General features: G+C 46.8%; 1 protein-coding gene across 1 annotated transcript in view; it reads right to left on the reverse strand.

Annotated features, from left to right (window-relative positions):
• Nxn (nucleoredoxin) overlaps positions 1 to 22,622 on the reverse strand; it is a 141,379-nt gene that overhangs the window by 85,663 nt on the left and 33,094 nt on the right.

The following is a 22,622-nucleotide window of genomic DNA, read 5'->3' on the forward strand; positions in this document are numbered from 1 at the left end:
ATCATTCTTTCATGACCGGGTTATGCCTGAAAACCCTGCTAACAAAGTTCTCAAAATCCTACCATCAGGAGTTCATTTGGGATGAGTGGATCACCTCAAAGAAGTTCTAAAGGAACGAAAATGAACTTAGGAAGAAAAAAACTTGAGGACAAAAATTCACAGACTATCTGTATATTGTCAAATTATCACCTGCTTAAAAAGGCACTGAGATCAGGCAGTTTCATGGACAGTTGCTAATTTCTAAGGAACAATAATTATCGTGCTGGGCTGGGCATTTAGCTCAGTGGTAGAGCGCTTACCTAGGAAGCGCAAGGCCCTGGGTTCGGTCCCCAGCTCTGAAAAAAAAAGAACCAAAATAATAATAATAATAATAATTATCATGCTATTTAAATTATTCTAAAACCCAGAAAAAATTCTACAGAAAGTATGTAGTATTTCAAAAATTGAAAACATACTAAATTTATTTAACTTTCATGTTTTTGAGATTCCTTTTATTTGTGTGTGTGTGTGTGTGTGTGTGTGTGTGTGTGTGTGTGTGTGTAAGTAACATGTTAGTGTTGGATCCCTAGAACTGGAGTTACAGGTGGTGTTAAGCACCTCATAATGGGTGCTGGGAACTGAGCTTCCTGTCCCTTGGAAGAATAACAAGCGCTCCTAACCATGGAGCCATTTCTTCAGTCCAGAGGTACTTCTATAGACAACTGGTTTCTTTACTTATATGGGTATGTACACATGCATATGCATGTGCTATACATGCCATGGTAAATAAGGAAGTCAGAAGAGGACTTGAAGGAGTCAGTTCTGTCCTTTATTCTGCCAGAGTTGGGCCATTAGTTTGATGGTGGGCATTCACATCGACTGAGCCATCTTGTTGGCCCCAGTTGCTTGTTTTAATAGCAGGGGGTAGGGAACAATGACAACAACTGTGGAGATGGCTCAGTGGTTAAAAGCACTGGCTGCTCTTCCAGAGGATCTGGGTTTGATTCCCAGCACCCACGTGACAGCTCATAGCCATCTGTACCTCCAATTCCAGAGAACTCAACACCCTCTTCTGGTTTCCATGGGTATCAGATATATGCATGATATATATATATATATATATATATATATATATATATATATATATATATATATCCATGCAGATAAAACAGCCATACACATAAATAAAATTAATGTGTTTTGTCTTGTTTTGTGAGACTAGGTCTCACTATGTGTCTTGGCTGGCCTGGAACTCACTAAGTAGATAAGGCTAGTCTCAAACCCACAGAGATTCATCTCTGCCTATGCCTCCTGAGTGCTGGAATTAAAATGTGTGCCTCCATACAATTCTTACAAAAGATTAGAAAGATCTGCTGTCTTAGAATACATAATGTAGTCCAGGCTAGCCCTGACCTCCTACCTCTGCCTCTGGAGTGCTATGATTATAGGCATTTGCCACTACATCTATCCATATAGTTATTTGTAATTGACATGTAATTGTATATGTTTAGCATATTTATTTATTTATAGTGTTGTGAAATATGCCCATACTCTATGACCCACACTGACCTGGAACTCAAAATTCTCCTGCCTCTGCTCTCCTGGATATGTACCATGATGGCCAATTTTAAGATTTTTTTTTCAAACTATATCTCTTGTTTGTTTTTAATTATGTCTATGTGTGCATCTGTGTGTGAGTGAATATGTGCAGTCAGGGGTGATTCTGACTGTGAACCCTGAAGGTCCTGTTCCCCAATTGGTTCTTGATAGATCAATAAAGATTCTATTGGCCACTGGCTAGGCAGAAGAAGTAGGACTTTCAGTTTCCCTGCAGGCAGGCTAGCAGAGGCAGGAGAGGAAAAGATTTCTCCCATGCTTCTGTGGGAGAAAGAGCCACCAGCCATGTGAGATCTTGGGTGGAGTGGCCATTGGCCACTTCCCCGACTGGGCCTGGGGTAGAAGGCAGGAGAGGTAGACGTAGGTTGCTGAGCTAGGACCAAAGGTAACTGAGCAACCCAAGTTGAGGGCAGATTCAGAGATGCTGAGCTGGGAGAGAAGAGAAGGGCGCGATAGCTGAGGAAGGCTTAGACGAACCTGGCCATTGAGCTAAAACATATCAAAAATAAGCTATCGTGCACGTGTGTGTGTGTGTGTGTGTGTGTGTGTGTGTGTGTGTGTGTCTTTCATCTGCAGATCTGAGGGAACCTGGGGCAGGGATGGTAGCACGGGTCTGCCTGGAGCTTACAGTGGGGTAGCAGGAACTACACACTACAGCATGCATGTGAGTTCAGACACTTGGAGACCAGAACAGAGTATCAGACCACCAGACCTGGGGTAATAGGTGTTGTCAGTCTCTGGATGTAAGTGCTGGGAATCCAGCTTGAGTTTGCTGGAAGAATAGGGTGCACTGTTAACCTCTCTAGCCCCCAGTTTGGGAATTTTAAGGAACAACTGTGAATTTGCCCAATTTTAAGAGACCTTGTATCTGAGCGAAAATCAGAAAATGGGACATTCAACAATGTTTTCTAATCCACTGTTTGAGAACCTACAGCCTTCTGGATACTGCATGGTACCCTAGGGGTGAAATGGAGAGCTAGGAACACACGCAGCCTATTTCAAAGAATTTACACTCTCATAAAGAGATACATACTAGACTCTCTCCAAGCACACAACTAGAAGCTCTTGAAGGAACTCTCCAGGAGACTTCAGGGTACACCCAACACTGGGATGCGGATCTTATCTGAAATCATAAACAAGGACATGCAGAGAGGCTGCTGAAACTAATGGTATGAATACATATTTCATGATTCAGGATAGCATTCATGTATAGTAGACAAAAACATGTCCTGGTTGTATAGTTTAGCTCTGTTCTTGAATTTTTAAAAAGAATCACTGTTGAAGCTTGGATGTGGGATGACTTCTCAAAGGCCCATGTGCTGGAGGTCTGGCTTCCAGAGAAGCACTATTGAGAATGGTGGTGAGCCCAACCGGACTCTCCCTGGTCCTGGGCAGGTGCTAAGCCCTGCTAAGACATCATTAAAATCTGTTAAAATAGCTGTTAATGCTTCTTAAGCGTATATTGAAAGCACTCCTGATGAGCGTTTTCCTTAGATAAGGAAAACCTTGGATTATTTGACAGCAGCTGACAAACTCTTCCTTCCTTCCCAAACTATCTAGAGTAAGGCTTATCAGTCTACCAGTTCAGTCAGGCTACCCTATGCCACCAGCCATCTGGAACATTCTACCAATGCTTTGAGACAACTGTGCAAAACGCTGCAGTTGATTGTTCTGGCTCCTGAAAGCCCGGCCCCAGCCAGGACTGTCTAAACAGTCCAATCCATCCTTTGGCTACCACAAGCCTACATGAGCCATGTCCATTTTAGTTGGAGAGGAGTGCTTCCCCCTGGCCGAGCGAGGACCATGACTCATAGTGAGGCCATGATTGGTCCACAACACAAGCCTTAAGCTACTGTGATTGGTGCTGGATGCAAAACTATGGACACAACACAAGGCTATTTGGTCCAAACATCCCTTCTTGGGCTTACATAAGCAGGCTGTTTAGGCTGGGGGCGGGGTGGGGTTCAGGCACTCTTTCTATGCTGGGAGCATCAGGTCTGTTCTGAGCTTTAACTACTGTCAAACTACTGTCGACTTGACACACTTAGAATCACTCAGAAGAGAGTTTTATGAGGAATTATCTGGATCAATGGATCAGACAGATTTGTGCAGGAATTCTCTTGATTGTTAACTGAGGTGGGAAGGCCCACTTGGACATGGCCCTGGAGTGAAGGAAGCTAGGGCTGGCAAGATGGTTCAGTGGGTAAAAGTGCCTGCACCCAAGTGTCACACGTATACAGCCCTGCTTGCAACCAGCATCCAGTCCTGGAGCTCCAGACCCTGACCCCCAAGTAAGCACTGTTTTCCTGGTAAAGAATCGTTGAGGCAGAGGCCAGGCCAGCTGCTCAGTGGCTAAAGGGTAGCAGCCTCTGTCCTCCTCTGACCCACTCAGCTGAGTCTGTCCGGCACCACACTCGTGGCTTGATTCTTTCTGAGGATCCATCTACCCACAGGGGCTCTCCTCCCAGTGGGTTGCCTGCATCAGAAAAATCCAGGCATCTTCCCAAACAGCTCCCTAGTATCCTGACCCCCAAATGCTGTCCCAACAGAGGCAGATACTGTTACTTAGCAGTGGCCACTCACAAGTGAAGGAACAGCTCGACAGTTCAGGTATGTATGGGCAGGCATGAAGAAAGAAGGCAAAAGCAGAGACAAGAGCAAGAGAGTGGAAAGCTGAGAGAAAAGACCTGAGAGGACAGTCGGCAGGCCCTCAGCACTAGCAGTCCAGAGAGCTGTTGAGGGGCCAGGATCTCAGATCTGAGGTTGAGGGTGGTGAAGCTGGCTGCTGCCAAGGGTCAGGGTATGGGAAGCTGGCACAGTTCCTGTGAGTTCCTAAGAGAGGCTGCCCTGGCTGCTGCTTCTACTGCACACCTCCACAGCTCAGTGCCGGGGGTGGGGGAGCGCATTGCTAGGAACTGGTGTTTGAAGAGTGCTTGCCTACCCACAATTCTGTGATCTCGCTCACTCCTCAAAAAAAATATATATATATATTTTTTGAGGCTCATGTATCCCAGGCTGACCTCAAATTCACTATTAGCTGAGGAGGACCTAGAACTCCTAACCCTCCTGCCAGATTACAGGTACACTCCACCGTGCCTGGCTGTTTTTTAATATTTTTGTGGTAAAATAGACACAATGTGAATTTCACCGTCATCGCCATTGGGCTGTTGCACAGCTCAGCGACACTGCCATCTGCTCCAGAGTGGTTCATCTTCCCAGCCGGAAACCCCATCCCCATTAAACACTAACTCCCCACTCCTTGGCTTCCCTGGCCCCTGGCAACCCTCAAGCCTCATTTCATTTTAAAACGCAAACATTCAAAGACCAAGGCTCATTCGCACTTCAGGCGTAAATTAATTTCACCTGCTAAACTTCCATCACTCAAAAAGGACTGCCTGAGCTAAGCAAGCAGGAGCTACAGTTGCATGGGGTGGATAGCCAGTGAGTGTGGCAGTCTGGGCTTTAAAAGGAGATGGAAAGACAAGAAATGGGAACAGCCAGGGCCTTCAGGTAAGGACCATGAGCCCTTGCTGCTTTCTACCCAACACTGCCTCTGGCTAATCTGGGCACCAAAAGGGGTAAGGGGATGGTGTATATTTCAATGGTAAAACACCATCCCTGGGGGCTGGAGAGATGGCTCAGCGGTTAAGAGCACGGACTGCTCTTCCAGAGGTCCTGAGTTCAATTCCCAGAAACCACATGGTGGCTCACAGGATCTGATGTCTTCTGGCATGTCCTAAGAGAGCAACAGTGTACTCACATAAAATAAATAAATCTAAAAAAAAAAAATCATCCCTGGTTTTAAGTCTGAGCAATACAGACATACTCTTGAGAGACAGAAGAGGACAGAAATTTAAAAAAAACAAAAATGGAAGTTAGATGTCAGTGACCTGTGGCCTCTTAGAACTCAAAAACGGGAATTTCCTGCACAGTACCCTTGACAGCTAGCCACACTGCACCTGCCCGACCATGTCCAGTGACAGGGGTAAGCGGAGCCTGACAGTCCCAAGCAGGGTGCATCCAGACAGCCTCGGAAGTCCCCAAATCTATTCATTCTGAGCAAGGTGTAGAGAGAGACCTCTGGCCTGCCTCTCCTTTCTCTCTCTCTCTCTCTCTCTCTCTCTCTCTCTCTCTCTCTCTCTCTCGTATGCTATACAAGAATTCTATCATTGAGTGGTAGCTTAGGCATCCTGATTTTTTTTAATTTATTCTTCTCTCATACAATACATCCCAAACCCGATTTCCCCCCTTTCTACTCCTTCCAGTCCCACTCCCCCCTCCCCCTCCTCCAGATCCACTCCCCCTCAGTTTCCCTTCAGAAACTGGATCAAGTGAACATAGTGTGACAACATACAGTAGGACCAGGCACAGCGCCTCACGTCAAGGCTGGACCAGGCAACGCAGTAGGAGGAAAAGAGTCCCAAGAGCAGGCGAGAGAGTCCCACACAAACACCACGCTATGCAGTCATAACATACATGCAGAGGACCCAGTGCAGACCCATACAGGCTCCCTGATGGCTGCTTCAGCCTCTGTGAGCCCAAATGAGCCCAGTTTAGATGACCCTGTGTCCTCAACCCCTTCTCTTCAGAACTTAGCCATCTTTCACCTTTTACTGATTTGTTTTTAGTATGTTCATATTCCATAAGTCAGCCCCATGTTCACTTTCCTAAACCTTGCTCCCCACAGTCAGTTCTGCCCTGGTTCCAGCCACTGCAACAGATTTGATGAATGCCTTTATTCCCCAGGGAGTCTGAATGAGGCTGGGTCTAGTACCCAACACAGCAGAGTTCTTCATTCTGGTCTTCAGTGTGTCCCAAACACTGTTTTTCTGGCTGAAACTGATCATTTCTTTGAATATTTTTGCTCCCATCCCCCCTCCCGGGACCCCCAACACTGAATACTGGCAGCATCTTCTCTTTTGAAAAGAGCCCGTTTTCCACACGGAGGTTTTAATTACTTAGGAGTTACAACAGAGCTGCAGCTCAAACCTGTCTCAGCAAAATTACAAATGACTACCTGTCAGGAACCTTCAGGAATGCTGGAGGCTCTTAAAGAGTCAAGACAGTGTTACAGCTGCAGAATCTAGGCACAGCTGTCGACTGCACATTACACACACACACACACACACACACACACACACACACACACCAGCATGGTCACATAAATTCCTGGTATTTGGACAATGAAAAGTTGTGCTGGGTCAGACTCTCCCCATTGCAGTAAGAAAACAATTTCCTAGACTATAGAAGGTCGAGGCATGTCTGATGGGGGTGGGGGCTGGAAGGGGCACAGAAAGAGAAGGTGAAAGAAAGAAGGGCAGGGACAGGCAAGATGGCTCAGTGGGAAATGCATTTGCAGCCAAGCCTGAGCTCAGTCCCTGAGATCCTGCAAGCTATCCTCTGGCCTCCACAGGCATGCCTTGATGGGAACACACACATCGAGAGAGAGAGAGAGAGAGAGAGAGAGAGAGAGAGAGAGAGAGAGAGAGAGAGAGAGAGAGAGAATTTTTAAACTACAGCCTTTTAATCCCTGCACTTGGGAGGCAGAGACAGGTGGATTTCTGTCGAGTTCAAGGCCAGCTAAAGCTACACAAAGAGACCCTGTCTAAAAACAAAGCAAAAGCAAAATAATAAAAAAGAAATAATGGCTAATTGTGCTCTGTGGAGGGTGGCAGGCTGCACCCACAGACCCTCAGCATGTCCGTGGAGGCTCGAGGCTTGGAGCTCCTGGAGGCAGAGAACAAAAGGAAGGGGAAATGAAGAAAGCAGTTTAAAAAGAGAGAAGACAAAACTTTAACAAGATGCTCTCAGCACAGGCTTCCTGTCTCAGTCCCAGCCCAAAAAATAAAATGATGAAAATAATGTAGCATCAGCCCCGCCCACCCCGTCAGCCCCACCACCCTTCCCAACCCCCTTCCCAGCCCCCTTCCCAGCCCCCTTCCCTGTGGTCACTCCTGCACGTATCCTTCATCACCCTGAGTCTCACCAACCCCATCGCTTGTGTTAACAGTTAATTTCTCTGAGGAGCTGAGCTGCTTGTAACTGAACAGGGGAGGTGTGGATAAACCGCACAGGTCAGGAAAAACCACAGAAGTACGCTGTAGCCAAACCCCTGGAAGAATGGCTGAATGCAGAGAGAACCGTAGGAGGGGCTGAGGAGGGTACACACGAGGAGTTTCTGCGAGTGAAGCACTGCACAAATGTGTGTTTATGAGCCCATGGTGTAGTGTGTGTGTCTACATGTGAGTGCATATGTGTCTGTGTGCCTGCATGTGTGAGTGTGGTGTAGTATGTGTGTGTATGTGTATGTATATGTGTGTGTCTATGTGCGAGCATCTGTGTGTGGTGTAGCGTGTGTGTATGTGTGTGTGTATGTGTGGGTGTGGTGTAGTATGTGTGTATGTGTATGTATATGTGTGTGTCTATGTGCGAACATCTGTGTGTGTACATGCGTGCATGTGATGGTGTGTGTGTGTATTAACAATCCTTCTATTACAACTGACATCTAACTACTCCTCTTGAAAGCATGCAGGATTCTTGACACATTTGACTTCATAAAAGAAGCTGGCAATGAAGATTCCCAGCGAGCCCCTCTGGACCAGTAGGCAGGATGAGCTGGTAGTTACTGAATTGCATACATCCTTGAACACCATCAGATTAAAAATCTGTCTATTAACTGAGGGAACTTTCTCACTGTGGTTTTGTTCTAGCCATTGCTTAGCTAGCTTAACAGTACTCCTTTTTGGTTTGGTTTGGTTTGGTTTGTTTCTGAGACAGGATTTCTCTGTGTAGCCTTGGCTGTCCTGAAACTTGCCCTGTAGACCAAGCTGGCCTCCAAGTCAGAGAGACCCACCTGCCTCTGTTTCCTGAGTCCTGGGACTGGTGTGGCCCACCACTGCCCTCAACATTACTCTTACTTTCCCTTGGAAAGAAGGTTCCAGGTGTGTGGCTTACTGTGCAGACACCCATAAACCAGGAGACGAGCAAATCATTTTGACCCTGCACTAGAACTAGCTGTGTAAATGCAACGAAGAGTCATACTTAGGGTCTGTTTGCAATTCACACTTAATTTCCATGTAGTGAGACTGAGGCCGCGCACTGGTGAACCGTTCTATGTGCCTCATCTGGCTTGCACGATGCTAAGAAAGATCTTAACCTGAACAACAGCATGTAAATATTAACTGCACATCTGAAAACAAAACAAGAACAGACTTTATGCTTCAACAGGGGGAGGGGACCTTACATCACGGGTTCTTGCAGCAATCAACTGCAGGTGAGTGCCAGGAAGACTGCCCTTGGGCTGACCTCGACCCTCATGCACTTTCTGGGACCACTTGGCCCTCTCATTGGCATGTGAGTTGGTGAGCCCTGTAGTAACATGTTGGTTGTCGATGTGAAATGAGTCCAGTTAACTACTCATGTGATCTGAGCCTTACAATCCAGCTCCATTCTCTCTCAGTTTTTGGCTTTTACAGATTTTACTCTGCTCTTTGCTTCACAGTGAGGAGCTGTCCACAGACATTGTCCCAGCTTTGCCCTGTTGTCTACCCAGCCTCTGGCTAGCTTAATCCTCCTGACAGTGCAGGAAGGCTGGGCTTACTGTGCGCAGTGTGAGGGAGATCAACTGGCTAGCAGGAACCAAAGCCAGGATTTCAACCCAGATCTGGGTTAATCCTGATCTGAGCATTTCCCACCATACCTTGTGCCCCTCAGCCCCTACAGGCAGCTCCGATTCCAGGGTGACCCAAGCGGAAGAGGCAGCCATGCAGCCTGGAACGCAGATGGGCCACTCTGGGAAAAGCCATGTTTGGGATCCTTGCTTCATTTCCGTTTCTAATCTTCTAAAGAGAAACAAAACCATGTAGTAGTGTTTCGTCCAAAGACAGCTGATTCTCATTTACATTAAACCTATGCTGAACTCACACACTACGTTTTAAAAGTTCTGCACTCAAAGATGCATTCTGTTCTGTAAGGTCTCCTTAGTAACGCTTTTAAGTATTCGGGCAAAAAAAAAACAAATAAAGGAAAATGCTTGAACCAGATCAGTGACTTGGCGTCGGAATGGAACCTGTTGGAAAGTCACCTCCGGAGAGTTCCAGGGTGAGCACTGTGGTGAGCAGGTAGGTCCAATCTAGAACATTGGAGGCCTTGAAGGTCCCAGGGGACCAGGTAGTACACATTGCTGAATTTTAAGTTCTGGGGGAGAGTCGGCCATGATGGCACACAGCTATCTCAGTACTTGAAAACAGAAGCAAGAGGATTATGAGTTCGAGGCCAGCCCCCTTACAAAGAGGGATCCTCTCAAAATACCAAAGTGTTGGGGACTAGGGACACCGTCAAAGAAAACAAGGGCAAGTAGAGCCAGGTGTGGTGGCACACCCTGAATCCCAGCACTTGGGAGGCAGAGGCAAGCGGATCTCTGTGAGTTTGAGGCTAGCCTAGTCTACACGGTGAGTTCCAGGACAGCCAGGACTACACAGTAAGACCCTGTCTCACAAACAGAGAGGAAAGGGGAAAGGTAGTAGAGGAAAATAGTCTCATCTGGCTCCCATACCATACACACCCATGGTGTACACGCACCACACACACATGCCCACAAGCGCTACAGGTATAGCCAGGAAAACTATGAACAGCAATACAGTCACAGCAAACGGGCAGGAGAGCCAAGTTTGGTTTAAGTATTGAAGGCAGATGGGGAGACACACCTGACTGTTACCCTAGAAAGACCACAATCTGTCTACCCTGCTGCAGTTCCTTGGGCTTCCTCCTCTTCCATCGTGGCTCTCATCCTTCTCAAACACTTTTGCCATCAAACTCCCAAGAGTTCTCCTGAAGCCGTCTGCACTGCTCCATGTTGCTAAGCTTCCTTTCTCTTCACTGTGCTCTCCAGAGGGCACCCTGGCCTGCAAGCTACTCCCCAGGGAACCCAGTATAGGTCCTTCCTACCCCCTGGAGAGCATGCCCTCTGCACCTGAACAAGCAGGTCCATGTGACCACCACAAAATCCTCTCTAGAGCTCTTGGAGGTCCCTCGGCAGGGACATCTCTATGGTTATTTTCTTTTCAGCTCCAGTGTGGACCCCAGTCTGTATTTTTCATTTTGCTCTCTCTCCAGTATGGTAAGCACATCATAGGAGGGGAGTCAAACATTCTACCTGCTCTCTTGGGAAGACCAGTTTCAAGTCAGTTTCTAGAACTTCAGGCTTTAGTCCTCTTTCCTTATTGGGTATGCTATTGGTGGTCTGTCTACAGATCAGGGAACTGTAATTTCTAACACTGCTCAGCTATTTCATGGCGCTGGTAATAAACGTGGGGAATGTGTTACCTAAGAAGGAAAGCACGAATTGAATTCTAAGTCGTCAGTGACAGCAGCTGTTCCCACTAAGACACTAGGTACTTCGCTGTTGTTTGGGGCCTCTGCTAATAACAGAGTAATTGGATGTACAGGGCGGGTGTGGCAAATTTCACCTCGCCTGCCAATTATACTCTGTGGCTCTGGAAGCTGTGGTGAGGACCCAGGCTGTCTAGTTACCATCTCTACTGTCCACTCTGCAGAAGGAGATGGTGGCGGTTGTCTCATGGCCTCTACCTTTTCTGAGACTGCCACCCAACAGGACTCTGATCCTCTTGGTCAGCTCCAAATGGAAGCAGGGGTGGGGTCTTAAGCCATGTTTGCTAAAGACCTCAAGAACCCACCACCAAGATACATAGGAGGCAAGATATGGCTTCCCTGCCCCCACGTTTATCCATTTTAGATTAGAAATAGCCAAAGGACATCAGAGAGCCACACTGAGCATTGTCAGAGGCTACAGGCAAAGGGCTTTTTGTTTCCCAACGATAGCGCATGACTATGAGAAGCCAGCCACAGCCCGGCGCTCCCTGCCATTCAGCTGCTTAGCCAAGGGTCACCCCGCCCACTCACTGCACCACCTGGCTGTGGCAGACAGGTACCTCCCAGAAGTCTCTTCCCCTTCTGCTGGTCCCCTCAGCTCTTGCATAGGGGTTGTGTTTCTCTCTGGTCCTACCCCTAGAGTAGCTGTTTTAGAGATTCTTTTAAATTTATATTTTCTTTTAAATTTTTTAAATTATATGTATATGTGTGTGCATATGTGCAGGTGAGTGTGGTACACAGGCCGGGGTGTTGTTATGTGTAGAGGTCAAAGGATAACTTTGGGGAGTCAGTTCTTTCCTTCCACTTGGTGGGTCCCAGGGATCAAACTCGGGTGGTCACGAGCCATTTCACTGACCCTAAGTTCTTAGGAGGATCCAAAGCTTTTAACACATGGGAACATGATGTTGTTGTGGGAAACTTCCTTTTCTATTTTGCTTGAGATCTCTTTGTTTATTTCAGGCTGGATCTGCATCAGAGTCACCTAGAGGGGCTGGGCTTCTGCTCAGTGTAGAGCACTTTGCCCAGGGTGCCTGAGCCCGACCCCCACCCCCAACACCTTGGGTGGAAGAGAAGCCTAGAGTGCCTGTCCAGATGAATGTTCCTGGGTGCCAACCCAGAGATTCTGATTCAGAAGGGAAGGTGGACTGGGCTGGGCTCCAAGAATGTGCGGTTTTAATAGATTCTCAGTGGTCGGTGCTGCTGGTGCGGGCTTTCAGAGCCACTTCCCAGCATCAGCACCACGCATCTGCCACAGAGGCTGATGGACTGTCAGCCCATCCTTCTTGTCTCTTTTCTTTAGGAGGCTTCCAAACGGATTTAAAATGTTCTGTTTGCCTGTTGCTCTGGTCGTTGGATTTGGTTTGGGTCTTGAGGTAAAGGGGTGTTCTATCTCTGTGTGGCCTGGAACTCGAGGTCAGGACCTACTGTGACAAGGGCATGTTTGTTTTATGACAGGATCTTAGTGAATTGCTCACGCTGATGCTGAACTACTGGGTTCAAGTGACCAGGACTTCAGATGTGTACCACTGTCAGGCTAAAAAGAAGTATTTTTAAAGTCTAATTTAGTTATTATTTATTATTATAAAGCTTTAGTATAAAACAAAATGAAATGGTTTTCTGCTTCTTTTCATTCCCCAAAGCCACTATTATTTTGACAGGGTGGGGTTCAGATAGGTTCTATGAAGCCCGAGCTAGCCTTTAACTCCTGCTCCTTCTCCCTTCCCCTCCTGAATGCTGGGATTCCAGTACCCTACAGCCACCACTGTTAAGTGTTGTGGTTTTTATCCTGTATCCCAAGCTACTTCAGCACCTCTGAAATGACTGTCCCCGGTGCTGTTCTCATCACTCCTTTTCAACATTGTCTTAACTTCTTTCCCCCATGGCTGTAATAAAAAATACTCTGATAACAAACTATTTATGGGGAGAAGGCTTGGCTTCTGGTGTCGTTGTTGTTGTTGTTGTTGTTGTTGTTGTTGTTGTTGTTTGTCTTGGCTCACAGCTCTAAGTACAGTCCATCATGGTGAGGAGGCAGCATCAGCTGCTGGAAGGTCACCTTGCATCCAATGTCAAGAACAAATGCATGCTCTGCTCAGTTCCTTCTCCATTTACACAGTCAAGGGCCTCAGGGGAATGGCACCACCCTCACTACACGGGGTCTTCCTACTTTAGTCTCCATGATCAAGATAGCCCTGCCTGTTTAGGGGCCCATCTCCCAAGTTATTTTAGGTTTCTGTCAAGCTGACAATTATCGATAACCCATCACAAGCATTGTTCAGAAGGGTTAGCTCTGTGGCCATCCCACACGGAGGAACACGGAGACAACTAGTAGGGTGCATGTCTGCGTGTTTCCAGAGAAGACTGGTGTGCAAGTCAGTGAGCTGAGTGGGAGAGAGCCACCCTCGGAGAGGGCAGGTACCAACCAATCAGGGGCCCTGACAGAGATAAAAACTGACTGGGAAGAAAGTTCTCTCCATCTCTCCTGGTCTTTGGACGTTTGAGCACCAGGTTGTCCTGTCTTTGGATTCTAGGACCTCATAAATATTGACCAGTTTCTCAAGCTTCTCAGGAGTCTTTTCAACCCCCATAATCTAGTGGGTCAATCCCCCTGGCAATCCGTTATCTGTCTGCCCATCTATACTGCCATCAGATGTATATAAAACAGCCTGATTTCTCCATAAAAACTTGAAGCTTAACAAGAATTATTCATTCCCATTCTCCTTCATCCTCCCTCCAACTCCCCATAAGAGTCTCCTACCATCCCATCCATCCCAGGACGGCCTCAAACTCATGATCCGCCTGCTTTAGTCTCCCAGTACCTGAGAGTGCCAGGGGAGCAGGCATTCCTGGTTGACCTTTTTAAAGAGGAAAACATTTATTAGCACACAGTGAACACTGTCTTGCCACTGAGAGGAAACAGTTAAGACTGTAAGGAGGAGCAGAGAGGCCTAACCAATCTTCAAGACCAATTAGTGTCTGGAATCCCAGGTATGACTGTCCTGGCAGGGACACTGTGCCGCGCCCCCTGATATCAGACTGCTGAAACAACGGTCCCAGGGAGACTGGAATTTTCCCAGGAATCTCAAGCTGAGAGAACGGAAAGGCTGAGCCTAGTGTTAGTAAGGTCCGGAAACTGTGTCTCAGGAAACAAGTTCAAAGTTCTGATACTACCAGACCACCTTGCAGGAGAGAGAGACTATGGCCCAGACAGTAATGGACAGCACCACGTCTTGATGGCTCCTCTAAGCGTTCCTCTTGTCCTCTACTTGAACACCTAACTCTCATGTCAAGACCCCGAAGATGGACTTGAGGACCCCTGAACCCCTTTATTTGTTCCTCTTCCCAATGTGGCACACCGGATCAATCTCCTTTCTCTGTGTCTGTTACTTGACCCCTCGATTGGCACACTGAGCCTAGCATGACAGGGCTCCCAGGGAGCTGACTCTAACAACTCTGGTTTTCTGATTCTGTTCTCCAGCTTTGTGCTTGCCAGCATAGAAGCCGACGCTTGTTGGTGAACGCACACTGTAAGACAGAGGCAGGGCAAGCCTCTGAAGAAGAGCCTAGCCCAGGGAGAAAAGCCTGATTGTTAAAATGATAAGCAGCAAGGAATAAATTAAGTGACTGTTCACAGAAGGGAAAAAAGGCACAAAGGAAGGAGGAAGGTAGACCTGACGCCAACCCTGTCATAGGCATAGAGGGGAGATGGGGGAGGGAGGACGGATTTTCTGGTACGAGGTTCACAGCAGAACTATTCTAAAACCCCAGCCCAATGAGGGCCGGTTCTGCAGCGCTGGGCAGCGTGGCCTTCAGTAGCCTTCTGCCAGCAAGAACTTCTTGCGTGAGGACTGAAAGCAAACCCGAGTGTCTCAATGCCTCACTGCTGCACGAAATGACTCACGGAGGGGCTTATCATGAAATTCTCCTTTCATCTGGGCCTCCCACCGACTTAAAACAATGCCTTGAAAACTCACTCAAGACCCCTACAGTAAATCCACAGCCCTATTATTCGGAAACCTCTTACTAGAAAGCTGTTTATCCTGAACTCTATGTGGTCAGCTTTAGGGGGGGAAATGTGCCTTCATTTAAGCAGCTTTTCCTAAAATAAATAAATAAAAGCCTCCACAAATACCAGGGCAGTATCAATTTGGACTAAATTCACAGATTCCAACACAGGCAGCCAAGATCTTCGGCCTCGAGCACAAACATGCTCTGCCTTTTATTAATCACAAAATAAACAGATGGAGGAGATGGGAGGGCGGGCAAGCCTCACTACGCACACTAACAAATGACGCGCTGTTCACGGGCCTCAGTTAATTTTTAAGTAGGTATTTCATTTTGAACTTTATGATGATAAAAGTCATAAATGCAGACTCCGGGAAATGTAGGAAGTGCAGTAAGAAGAAAACCAGGGGTCATGGCTGGAAAAGCCTTTGAATTAGCAACTTATGGTCAATAAAATCCCACAGCTGGCCAACTTCCAGTCCAAGTTAGAAGAACATTCTTCTATTCCAGTTCCAGAGTTGGATGGCGTTGCTGCTGGCTGTCACTCATCATTACGTCTTTTTTTTTTTTTTTTTTTTTTGCTGTGTTTTTTAAAACCACCGCAGGACTCCACACCAATTCCCAAGCTTCTGGGGATTCTCTTGTAAAACTTACCACCTCGTCTGTATTGTGTGGTCTGTGGAGAAGCCAGAGTCTTGGAAAGAGGGGTTCAGGGGTACCACTGGATTATGACAGCATCAACCAAAGGCTATTTATGGTCAGACAACTGGGGTTTGGGGGTGCCAACTGGATTAGGACAGTGCCAACTTGTGGTCAGACAACCATTGAGGAAGTCCATGAAAGGGCAGCTCTGGGATAGAAAGCTATGAAGTCGGGTCAGGGTATAAGATGTGGATGGGCCCAGGAGGCTTGGAAAGACCTGGAGGCTGCTGGGTAAGGCAGGAAAAGCAAGATTTGAGATGGTGAAAACAAGTCCCATCAAAGGGAAACAGCAGCCCCTCTGCAGGTGAACTGCCTGCCGGCTCATTGGCTGAGTTTATTGAGCATCTTTTATTGGGTGCCGGTAAGCTACAGAAAGAGCTCTGTGTAAAGGAGCTGAGAGATAGAGACCCAGCTTGGCACTGACTGTGGTGATCTTTCTAAACAAAGCCACTCTACACCACGTCACACACTCCACAACAGCTACATCCTTCAAACCCACCCAGAGAAAACCAGGCCGCGGTGTCTCTCTCTTGTTTACATCTGTTCCCTTCCGATGGATGACTAGAGTCTGCCGCCACCACACCCTGCCCCCCATCATCAGCGTGTCGCTCAATTCAGCCTATGACAGAAGTCGCACATTGGGGTGTCAAAGCTGTATGAACATTTGTCATGGGGGGATTAGCTAAAGCAATCTTTTTCTATTATACACAAAACAAATTTCAAGGGCTGGAGAAGTGGGATAAAGTGCTTGCCATGGACTTGAGTTCCTCAGAACCCACAAAAAAGCAGGGCACATCTGCAATCCCAGGACTGCTGCCATGAGATGGGGCAGAGACAAAAGAATGTCCTAAAAGTCATAGTCCAACTGGCCTGACACATACAGTATCGAACAACAAAAAAAGTGACCCTGTCTCAAACAAGGTGGAAGGAAGTGGCAGATCCCTGAGGTTGTCCTCCAACCTCCACATGCAGGCAGAGGGGGTGCATGCACACATACGCACTCATGCACACATGCACACATGCACACATGCACGTGCACAATTCACAAAAGACAAAGTCTTTTGTTTTTCCATTTCTCATCTTTTTTCCTGCACCTCCTTTGGAAAGGCCGTGCTCTGCCTGAGGCTCTGTAGCTGCAAGGACCTGCTGAGTGGCTGCGCATATAGCAAGGGCAGCTTTTCTGTGCTTCTGCACACAGTGCATCACCAAGTCCAGCACTGGTACCAGAAAAAGTCCTTCCTGTAACCAGACATGCTATGTTCTGCATGGCACTCATGGCTCAGAGATCCAAATGTCCCAGGTCCTAAAAATCAACAAACAGTACATTGCTGTAGAAGAAAAGACCTAAGTGAGAGATACAAGGAGAATAAAAGCAAGGAGAATGGGGGTGTCACCACTCCTAACCCCAACTCCACAAAGAGCCAAGAAAGAAGAATATTACAGATGCCTGACCAGTATGGGGTACAAGCATGGAGAGGTGGCTCAGTGGGTAAAGTTCTTGCTGTACAAGTGTAAGGACCTGAGTTCAAATCCTAGAACCTACCTAGAGCCAGATTCAATAGTGTACATTTGTAATCTCAGCACTCCCATGGCAAGATGGGAGGCACAGAATCCCTACACTCATGGGCCAGCTTAGCACGCAAGCACCATATGCAGGAGCGAAGGGAAATGGAAGGGGTGACATCAGGACTTGCCCTCTAACTGCCCCACCCCTGTGGTACAAATTAATGCATACTAAATACACACTCACAGTCACACATGCACACACACTCATACTCACACATGCACACACTTAAACTTACACATGTGCACATACACTCACTCACACTCACATATGCACACATACTCTCATTCACACTCACATATGCACACACTTACACATGTGAACACACACTCACACACACACACATACACACACACACACACACACACCACAGCAGCTTTTTACCCTTTAATCAAGCATCAAAGCTACAGGCTGAATAGGTTTTCAGAACGTGTGGCTTACAGTGGCTTTTTCCCCCTAACTTGCAAATATAAACAAATTAAAGTTGGATTCCTATAACCGTTTTTACCGAAAGGATATAAATTCTAGAAATTTGGAGTATCTCCCCAAAATTGCAGGACTTGGATCCAACACATGCTGAGAAGGGACAGAGGATAGCTTCCCAGACGGCTTGAGTGACCCTCAACCAAGTCCCCTTCACATGCGCTGTGAAGGCCTGATGATGTCTCTGACTAGACACATGTGTGCATAAGATAAAAGTTTAATACAAAAAGAGAAACAACAACAAAATGTGTAGGAGCAAACAAACTACACCTTCCAGAGCCTCCCAGGCCTGAGGAGAGGCAGGCTTGGCTCCAGCCAGAGCTGTCTGCCTGAGACGCATGTGAATTCATGCTTTAGGTGATTTTTTTAAATTTATTGCTATTATATTATAGTTTTGTTATTGGTGCGAGGCCTCACTATGTACCCCTACCTGACCTGGAACTTGCTGTCAGAGCTAGAACTCAAAAGGAGACACCTGCCTCTGCTTCCCAAGTGCTAGGATGAAAGGTGTGTGCCCTATGCCTGGCTATTCTTATTATTTTTAAATAGTGTGGCCTGTGTGTGTTTGTGTGCATGTGAGTACAGGTGCCAACGGAGGCCAGGAGAGAACCCCGGGTCCCCTGGAGCTGGAGTTAGAAGAGGTTGTGAGCTGTCCAACATGGGTGCTGGGAACCAAACATGGGTCCTCGACAAGCACGGTGAAAGCTCTCAATGGCCAAGCCATACTTTCGCACCTTGCTTTGGTTTCTCTGACATTCTGTAGAGTCCAATATCCTGCCCTTCGCTGCACTTTTCTGGCTCACTTGATATGAAACTTAATTAGAGCTCTCATCTTCAAGTTGAAGAAGGCTTAAGATTAATTAAGACAAATATGATTTAACAGCTAATCAAAAGAAGGTCACTACAGAAAATAATGTATAGGCTAATTTGCCTGACTGTAATATCCAATCCACAGGATGGATATGAATATCAAGTAGTATAAAGGGACTGTGGAGATGGCCCCGCCGGCAAGAACACTTGCTGAGCAAGCAGGAGGACCGGAGGTTGAATCCCCAGAACCCATGGAAAAAGCCAGGCATGGCTCTGCTATATCCGTAACCCAGCACTGGAGAGGTGGGGACAGAGACCAGAGGATTGCTAGGGCTTGCTGGCTGCCAGCTTTAGCTCCAGGTTCAGTGAAAGACCCTGTCCCAATATACCATATACATACACTGTACATGTATACACCATATACATGCACCACACACATGTACCATACACACCACACATACATGCAATGTACATATATACACCACAGATACATATACATCTCAAGCATACACATTGTACACATACACATATATAGTATATATACTATATACTATATGTACACACCACACACGTGTACATGTACCACACACAAAGTACATATATATACCACAAACACAAATACACACATACACATACCACACACATGTAAATATATCCCATACACACACATACATACACACCACAACACACGTACATGTACCACATACACCACACACATATACATATAACACACACACACACACACACACACACACACACACACACACACACCATGATCATGACGATGGTACATCTCTAAGAAAACCTGAAACTCTGAACATTTTTGGGTATCTCCTTTCTGGGCTTGTAAAGTTTTGGCCTCTGGAATAGTTAGAATTTGGGATTTTTCTGATCTGGGATGTGCAAGCAGTCAAGTCTATGGAAGTATTCCAGACACCAAACAAACAGAACTCGAAATACTTCTGGCTCTAAGTCTTTCAAAATAAGAGATGCTAGATGTGTATATCAAAGTCTCTGTAATAATAACAAAAATTTAGGTTTTACTGAAAGGAGAGGGAGTGCATAACTAAAAGCATTCCACGGCGTTAGTGGCCAGAGCAAACAGAGGAGCCCACCGCTGCCTGGAAACACTTGGGAGACAAAGACTAACTCAGGGTCGCTAGGCGCTCATCTCTACACAGTGAGCATAAACAGCAGCTTAAGGCAAATGTGGGTGGATGGAGAAAGGGAGGGAAGAACTGAAATATTCCCAATGATCAGGAAGGACACCGCTCCTCCGGGGTCACTGCCAGTTCAATCTGAATTCCTTCGGCACAGATCCACAAAGTTCCTGGGTTCCCCCCACCTGGCCCTCCTTCCCCAGCCCCAACTCACAGCAGCAATTTCCCTCCTCTCAGAACAGATTCCAGGGAGGTATCCTGGAGACAGACATCAAAGGGAGGAGAGCTGGCAGCCCCAAAACAGGTCATGCTGGCAGGGGAGCGCTAGAAGCCACATGAAAAGCTGAGAAGACACAGGGTGCTTTATTATTCCTGTTTATTATCATTATTATTATTATTATTATTATTATTATTACCACTATTATTATTTAAGGAACTCAGAAATGTCTCTTGCTTTAGTTTTAGTTTGAGGACAGCAGGAAACAGCTTTGAAGTCACAAGGCCCGGAGCAGCACTTAGTGACAGGACAGCCAGGGAAGAAAAATGCTCATTCAGTGGAAAAAGCCAGAGGTATCCAACACTGGCTTACGGGCAGTCTCTCCTCCCTAAGTAATAACCCAGAAATCTCGAGCTTGATTTAAGGACATGAGGAAGGAAAGGGAATTGCTGCTAGATAAAACCAGCATAGCTGGGACCAGATTGGAAAGTCGCCAGGCTCGGAAGGGACCTGTGGGAAGTCACAGCCACGTACAGAGACACCAGTGGATCCCTACCAAAGGCCCCTTATTTGGAGGGGCAAGAATTGCTGGAGCAGGCACATCGCTCACCTAATGCGTCTGCTCTTGAGAGCAGTATTTGAAAGCATGGGATGAAAATGTGGCTACAGGTGGGCAAAGAGCGTGTATCTGTGCGACAAGCAGCCAAGCGGTCACCATCACTGCTTTTGGTCAGTGTGAAGGCTTGACACGATCCTGTCTCAGTGGCGTTCACAAACACACACACACACACACACACACACACACACACACACACACACACACACACACACACGCATGCTCCCATCAGGACTCTGAGGAGCTAAAAGTCTTTGGGTACCAAGGCAGAAAGGGAGGAGGAAGAGGTACGCCCTGCCTTTGGGCAAACCCAGGACCTGACAAAACTTTCTCCTTTAAAGAAAAAAAAAAAAAAAGCAGTGAAGAGTCTGAAGCTGTGGAAACAAAGTCGAAACGAGGCACGTAAGAGCAGACCAGAAAATTAAGAAAATAAGACGTATGTTTGCTTGTACACTAAAAAAAAATGTTTTTAAGACAAATACAATTAAGGGACTAATGGTCAATAAGGCAATAAAATGCAGCTGAGGCTGGAATGTAACTCAGAGTGCCTGCCTAGCATCCACCAGGCAGCAACGGTAATAAAGCCCTACAAGAATCAGCACAACAAGAAATAACAGTGTTAACAGCGTCGGGGGAGGGGCAGATTTAAAGCAATGCTAACAAAAAAGATGAACTGCAAAGGAAATAAGAGGGAAACAGGAAAGAAAGCAGCATCACAATCCTTTCTCCCCAGTGCTGGGATCATGCCAGAGCCCCGCACACGCCAGAATCTCTGATGCACTAATTCGCCTAGGTGCATACCCTTGCGACTGGGAGACACACGCAACGTATACACAGATGTTCGTGACTTGCCCAATGACAACAGCGAGGTACGAAGCGGCTTTAGTTTTCCCTCATGGAAAAAACATTGAGTAAACCATAGTGTGTTTATGTGGTAAAACACCTTGTAGTCATCAGAGAGCATCTTTCAGAAGAATATAGTCCTGTGTGGAAACAGAATCCAAAGACACTCTGAGTTTCTAAGACACATGTGGTCATACACGTAAAGAAAAGCTGAGGGCGCTTTACCTCTAACAAGGTCCACAGTTCATACGTGCACATGTGCTTGTATGTGTGTGGACACATGCATGAGTTTCAGTTTTCCTCAGTAATCTGATGTTAGTGCTTCCTTCCTTCCTTCCTCCCTCCCTCCCTCCCTCCCTTCCTTCTTTCCTTCCTTTCTTTCTTCCTTCCTTCCTTTTCTTTCCTTTTTCTTTTTGTATTGAGACAGGGTCTCACATGGCCTCGGACTCAATATCTAAGCTTACCACAAACTTGCAGAGCTCCTCCTGCCTCTGCCTCCCAAGTGCCGCATTTTAACTGTGCTGTGTTAGTTATGCCAATGTTAGGTTGTTTTGCTGCTGTTGTTGTTTTAAGGCAAATATCCTAATAAATGCTTTTATTTTAAAAAATGAAGAAGAGGGAAAGAGGTTGGGGCTACTTTAAAATGCAGCAGGTCTACTGAGAATCAGTCGGCAAAATATCAGGATTGGATTCTCCAGAAGACACTCCTCCACCAGTCACCCTCCCTGTGTGGGACGGCCCCTCACAGCCTGCCTCACTTGACAGCCCCCTGAAGACTCTTCAGAACCTTAGACAGGACTTAGGGCAGGGCTGTAAATCCACGGCATGTACCTCCCATCCTGGGATTTACTCCAGGGTTAGCAGATCTAACCCCATCCTCCCTGCCCTGCACCAAACATACTTCACTGCTTTAAAATAAGCTGTCAATTTCTAAAGGTAAATATTAGGGTTAGCGTCTCCTTGGGCACCATAATTCTCTCTTGACTAAAATGTTTGTAGATTTTACATCTCTCAACTGAGGCATTTGTCCTGTGTGAAGGGACCCACTGAACAACTGTATTAACTAACTGATTCCAAAGACTTCCAAGAGAAGTCACAGACAGGGGAAGGGAGGCTCTACTGAGACGTGCTGGCCAGGGGTTCCTGAGCGCTCAGTGAAGACCTAAAGATGCTGGGGCAGGGTCCAGAGTAGCCACCCCTCTCCCAGCAAGACTCTTCTCCTCCGGGATACACGTTCCA

This window comes from Rattus norvegicus, chromosome 10 (genome assembly GCF_021556685.1).
Source record: "Rattus norvegicus strain SHRSP/BbbUtx chromosome 10, alternate assembly SHRSP_T2T, whole genome shotgun sequence".
Lineage (NCBI taxonomy): Eukaryota > Metazoa > Chordata > Mammalia > Rodentia > Muridae > Rattus > Rattus norvegicus.